Genomic DNA, 5,802 nt, shown 5'->3' with positions numbered 1-5,802 from the left:
GTGCTGGTCGCCCGTGGCCCCGCCTCCAGAAGGGCGGGGCCTCTGACTGGATCTTCGGTGGCCCGGATGTGCGGTCTTAAAAGACTTGTATGTACTAACCCTTACCCCAACCTACATGCAATTCGGTAGAAGGCGCTCAGTGTATGCTTTTAAGCGAGTGAAAAGACCCAGTGGTTCTCTTCCCAACATACCTTTTTTTTTTTGCGGTACGCGGACCTCTCACTGTTGTGGCCTCTCCCGTTGCGGACCACAGTCTCCGGACGCGCAGGCTCTGGACGCGCATGCTCAGCGGCCTTGGCTCACGGGCATGTGGGATCTTCCCGGACCGGGGCACGAGCCCGTGTCCCCTGCATCGGCAGGCGGACTCTCAACCACTGCGCCACCAGGAAAGCCCCTAGCATACCTTTTAAAGAGACATTTTTCAGCTCAGAAAGCTTAAGTTTACAGACGTTGAAAAATTTTAAATCTGCTAAGTCCATATTATGCCCATTGTGAAGATAGGTAAATAGAATGAGTCAATTGAATCACAAAACAAGCGGAGGTGGAACTGAAAGCTATAAATCTTTCCCAAAAATCTCCTTACCCCAAATAATAAAACAACGCTGCCTCCTCTATCAAGAATGCTATAAATCATTCTGTTCTCGCAGTTGTGGAAAGGTATTGGTAGGCTATGTGAATACATATTTGGAGATCAATCTTTTAGAGAATATCCTCGCTAAAAATATTCTTATCCAAGAAAGTGTTTGATTTTAATAAATTTTTAAACATGCTACTAATTCAAAAATAAAATGACATAGTCTGATGCACATAATGATACTGAATTCTGTGGTGTTTCCTGTAAGTACATATTAGAATGTAAATGAAATTAAACAAGGGCTTGATTTTCTTTCCCACATAATGTATTCCATGAACCTGCGTCAGATTAGCATTATTTTTCTATGGGCTTGGAGGGTTTAGATGAAGAATAATAGTGTTACCCTGACTGCATTACCCAGGTCATTGATTTGGGCTCAGTTGGCACAATATGCCTATACATCCTGGTCTCTGTTTCAGGAGATGACATCACTGACAGTGTTGCTATCCATATAAAGTAGTGTAGCTGAAGAAAATAATCTATGTGTAATGAACAGTCCTTTCCACACAGAATTGAAGCTGCCTGTTTGCTGGTTATCTTGCAGGCTGCCTTTTACTTTTTGTAAAAACAGAAAGCAAAATCTCACATTATCTCTGATTGAGGGATTGCAGGGGTTCCTACATTTGTTGACATTTGTCTGCAGAGCACAGACAAATTGCATTGTCTGCACCTTTATGTCTCTTTTCTCTTTCACTCCCAGACTCAAGTTTTACAGGCTTGAATGAACTTTGACATAGAGGGCCCTTAGCCTTCACCCAGAATAAGAGAGGACTTCATGTCCGTTTGTATATGGGTGTAGGAGATAAGGCACTCTCTTGAAAATAGTCTGTGGTTCCCAGAAATTTTTCCACAGTGAAGGGACGTTAGCAAATTGAGAAATCCTTCCTGTGAGTAGATGGAGTCTGGTTGGTAATGGTTAGCCTCTCAAAAAACACCAATTACTTTAAATCTTCCTGTTAAGTGAGGATCTTATTCTTTCTTTCTACCTGCAGAGGGCAGTAGAGAGTAGGCAATAAAGAGAAAGTATTTACTTTCTGTATTTTATTTATTTTTTTGAACATCTAGTTTCATTCCACAAAGAATTTAAGAAGGTCAACCATACCTGCAATAAAATAGTGAAATGTGAATAAAAATAAAGCATAAGGAGTAAAGAAAATGGAATTATGTCAGTTGGAATGTGGAAAATTGAAAACAAATAGACAAGACAGTTGTTCTTGACTGGAGTGCTGAGATGATAACGTAGCAAAGTTTTCACAGATATACAACTTCAATTTTTGTTATAAAACAGTTATGTTCATCACATGTAATGTTGACGTGGAGCATGTTGTACAATTTCCTTCAAGTTAGATGTAAGAGGCAAAGCACAACATTAAGTTGGCTCTAGAGGAAGAAGATTCACTGGAACGTAAGAGATCACTGTCTGGGCAAGAATAGTTCTCAAACAGCTACAGTGCTGAAAGGAGACCCTGCAGCTAGTGCATTAGTTATGAAAGCATTCTAGGCCCTCTGAGACGGTATAATAATTTAGAGTTATTTTAAGTTGTTTAATTCATTCAAGTTGGCTGCCCCAAATTTTAACAGAGAACCACTTCTGAAAGATCCTTTGCAGCTGATAGTAAGCTTCCTGATTGTAAAGAGGAAAAGAAAGAAAAATGAACTGTTTCGTAATCTGTTTCATAGACTAAGAAATCTGTTTCTTGGACTAAGCAGAGCTTTACGTAAGATTTAGCTCTAGAATGAACCTCTTGCCCGAGGCTTTACTTGGAGGTATGTTAATCAGTAGATATGCAACAGGAAGAGATAGAGGTTTCATTTCAGGGAAGGCTTGGAAGAAATCTAGCCCCCTACCTCAAAGCTTAGAGAGGTTTTTTGTTTGTTTGTTTTTTCCTCAGTGCCTAGGGAGGTGATCAGTTTCTGAGAAATTAGTTCATACTAACTAAATTGCACATGAATTGGGATAGAACCAGAATACTAATTTATTCATTTGTAGTAAGAAATATTGCCGTGACATGGAGTGGAAATTCTCACATAAGGCATGATCAACACATTTTCCCTTGTGCAAGCAGGGTATACTAGATTATATTCAGAAGTCTCTTTACCAATTTACTATGAGAGATAGTCACTCTTCTACCAGGGTATCTGAAACAGGTGTGAAAGACCCAGGTGAATTTGGGCTTCAAGACACATGGCGCACCTGGTGGCCTCTGAGACGGTGGCGGCAGGGCCCGGGTCTCTGGCCTGGGGCGCCCAGGCTGTGAGGGGAGCTGCCGCCGCCTCGGGCCCATGGGGTCCCCTTCCCCCAAGGCCGCTGATAGGCAGCTGGCCGGGAAGCTCATCCCTCCGTGGGTGAGCGAGCTGTCCCGGGCCGTGTGGACCAACAGCCTGTGCCCGGCGCGCAGTGGCGGCAAGATCCTGCCCAACAGCCCGGTGCTCAACACGCACCTGGTCAAGAGCCACCACCAGCAGGATGGCATAGAGAATCCAACAATAGGAAGAGATTTGAAAACTGTCCTGAGGTTCTGCTCTTGTCCGATTGAAGGTTGCCCGAGAGGCCCTGACAGACCAAGTTCTCAATTTTCTCTCAGAAAACAGCACTTTATGAAAATGCATGCGGAAAAGCAGCACAAACATAGTTAAGTGCAGCAATTCGTATGGCACTGAGTAGGACTTGAAAAGACATCCAGAGGATTGTGGCAATACCTTCCAGTGCACATGTGGCTGTCCCTATGCCAGAAGGACTGCATTTACAGTCCCACATCTACCGAACTGGCCGTGCGATCCCTGCAGAACACAGGGATCCATCTAGTAAGAAAAGGAAAATGGAAAAGTACCTGCACAACCAGAAGTTGTCCAGTAAGACCAGTGAATCACTGAGCAACCAATCAACCCCAACACCAGATGCTCAAGAGCTAGAAACTTCAGAAATAAAGCTAATGGCTTCTTTTGAAGACTCTTGCAGCTCTAATGCCAGAAAGCAGACTCTTTCAACATGTCCAAGGTATCCTCAGAAGCTCCTTTTACCAAATCCTGAAGTGCCTGTCTTTGTGCCTACAGCAGACTCCTTAACCCAGCCTGTAGTGTTGGGTGTCGATCATCAGGACTCTGTCCCCCCAGTTCTGTGCACTTACTGCCCTTGTCCATAGGAACCCTGATCCTCGGCCTAGATTCAGAGGCTTGCTCTCTCAAGGAGAGCCTCCGTCTTTCAAAAATTGTAAATCCCGTTGCTGTTGAGCCAATTAGTACAGGTGTTCAAGTGAACTTGGGTAAAAGTCCATCTAACTCTTTACAAGAACTAGGGAACACATGTCAAGAAAATAGCATTTCTTCAATCAATGCACAGGCAGACCTGTCTTACACCACACAACACTTTTTACTCTCTGCACAGTGGGCTAGCCCTGATTCCTCTGTATCACCTTGTTCGTAAACTGATTTGACATTTGGTTCTCAAGTTTCCCTTCCCATTAGTGTTCATACTCAAAGTTTTTGCCCAGTTCTAAGGTAATCTCATCTATAGCTGCTCAGACTGATGTATTTATAGATCCCTGTTTCCCGTCAAGTGGGATCTCTTTTGAGAGAAACTCAGACCAGTGGAATGCGAAGTCCAACAGATGATCGAGTACAGATAGACCAAGCTGTAATGTGTGGAGACATTTTTGAGAGTGTTCATTCATCATATGATGTTTCTACAGACAAATTATAAGCAGCAGCTTAGTAGCAGAGACTGTAACTCATGGTTTGTTACCTCAGAACCACCCTAAAACTTTAAATCAAGATATTGAGAAATCTGAACCAATCATGAACTTCATTCAGCACACAGAATAGTACACTTTCTTCACAGAACATGACAGATAATCGGACCTGAACCAGGGATTTATTAAGTGATCTGGAAAACATCTTGTCAAGTAATCTGCCTGGTCAGACACTGGACAATTGTAGTCTTCGTCTGACACAAGTAATGGACCTGACACCCAGCTCCCATCTGGCCCAACCCAGAATCCTGCAGTTGATTTTGATATTGTAGAGTTCTTTTCGGCCTCAAACATCCAGACTCAAACTGAAAAGAGTGAACTTAGCCCCATAACCACTGAGCCAGTCTTGGAATCGCTAGACATAGAGACCCAAACTGACTTCTTACTTGCAGACACCTCTGCCCAGTCCTACAGTTGTAGAGGAAGTTCTAACTTCTTAGGCCTTGAAATGTTTGACATGCAGACACAGAGGGACTTGAACTTCTTTTTAGACGTAGCCCTCATCTGCCTCTGGGAAGTATTCTGAAACACTCCAGCTTTTCCATGAGTATTGATTCATCTGACACAGAGACCCAAACTGAAAGAATCTCCGCTGCTAAACACCTACCTGCTCTAGAAAGCAAAGTTCAGTTAAGCAGTGCAGAAACACCATGAACTCTGGCTTTGAAACTTTAGGGCGCTTATTCTTCAACAGCAATAAAACTCAGACAGCAATGGATGACTTTCTTCTGGTGGATTTGGCCTGGAACACAATGGAAACTCAATTCAGGTCTGTTGGAACCCAGTTGTGTGCAGAACTACACCCAGTCTCCAACTTCTGAAAGTGGAGTTCACATGGGGGATGGCATTTACAGTTCCCTTCTGGATTTAGAAGATGGAGAATGGGGACAACAGTATTAACTCTATTGAATGTAGTTGATGATACAGTTACTTCGATTCTTTGAGGTTCTTTGCCTTTTGCACTTATAAGCATGAAATTTGTGTAAAAATGTATGAGTGTATTATAAAGTGTAAGATGTTGATCTTAAAAAGTGATTGTTTTTTGTGTTGCCTACATTTGCCCTTTCAGTGTAGACGTCCCTTCTTTAAAAAAAAAAATGTATTTCACACCTTTAAAACCCATCTAGGGGGGGACTTCCCTGGTGGTCCAGTGGGTAAGATGCAGTGCTCCCAATGCAGGGGACCTGGGTTCGATCCCTGGTCAGGGAACTAGACCCTACATGCATGCTGCAACTAAAACATCCCACGTGCCACAATAAAGATCCCATGTGCCACAAAGAAAATCCCCAAGTGCAGCAACTAAGACCCAGCACAACGTAAAAAAAAAAAAAACTCATCTAGCCATTTAGCTGAATCAAGCTCACCAGGACTAGTGTACAAACTTTTCAAATTTTTGAAACATTTTAGTTGACATATGAC

At 42.9% G+C, this 5,802-nt stretch overlaps 1 pseudogene; it reads left to right on the top strand.

Moving 5' to 3' along the window:
* Nucleotides 1–2,962: 2,962 nt before the first annotated feature.
* On the top strand, nucleotides 2,963–5,204 carry LOC112391333 (ATM interactor pseudogene; annotated as a pseudogene).
* Nucleotides 5,205–5,802: the final 598 nt, after the last annotated feature.

This window comes from Neophocaena asiaeorientalis, unplaced genomic scaffold (genome assembly GCF_003031525.2).
Source record: "Neophocaena asiaeorientalis asiaeorientalis breed wild unplaced genomic scaffold, Neophocaena_asiaeorientalis_V1.1 scaffold216, whole genome shotgun sequence".
Taxonomy (NCBI): Eukaryota; Metazoa; Chordata; class Mammalia; order Artiodactyla; family Phocoenidae; genus Neophocaena; species Neophocaena asiaeorientalis.
Note: the sequence above shows the minus strand (reverse complement) of the source record. Positions and strands in the feature narration are given on the sequence as shown.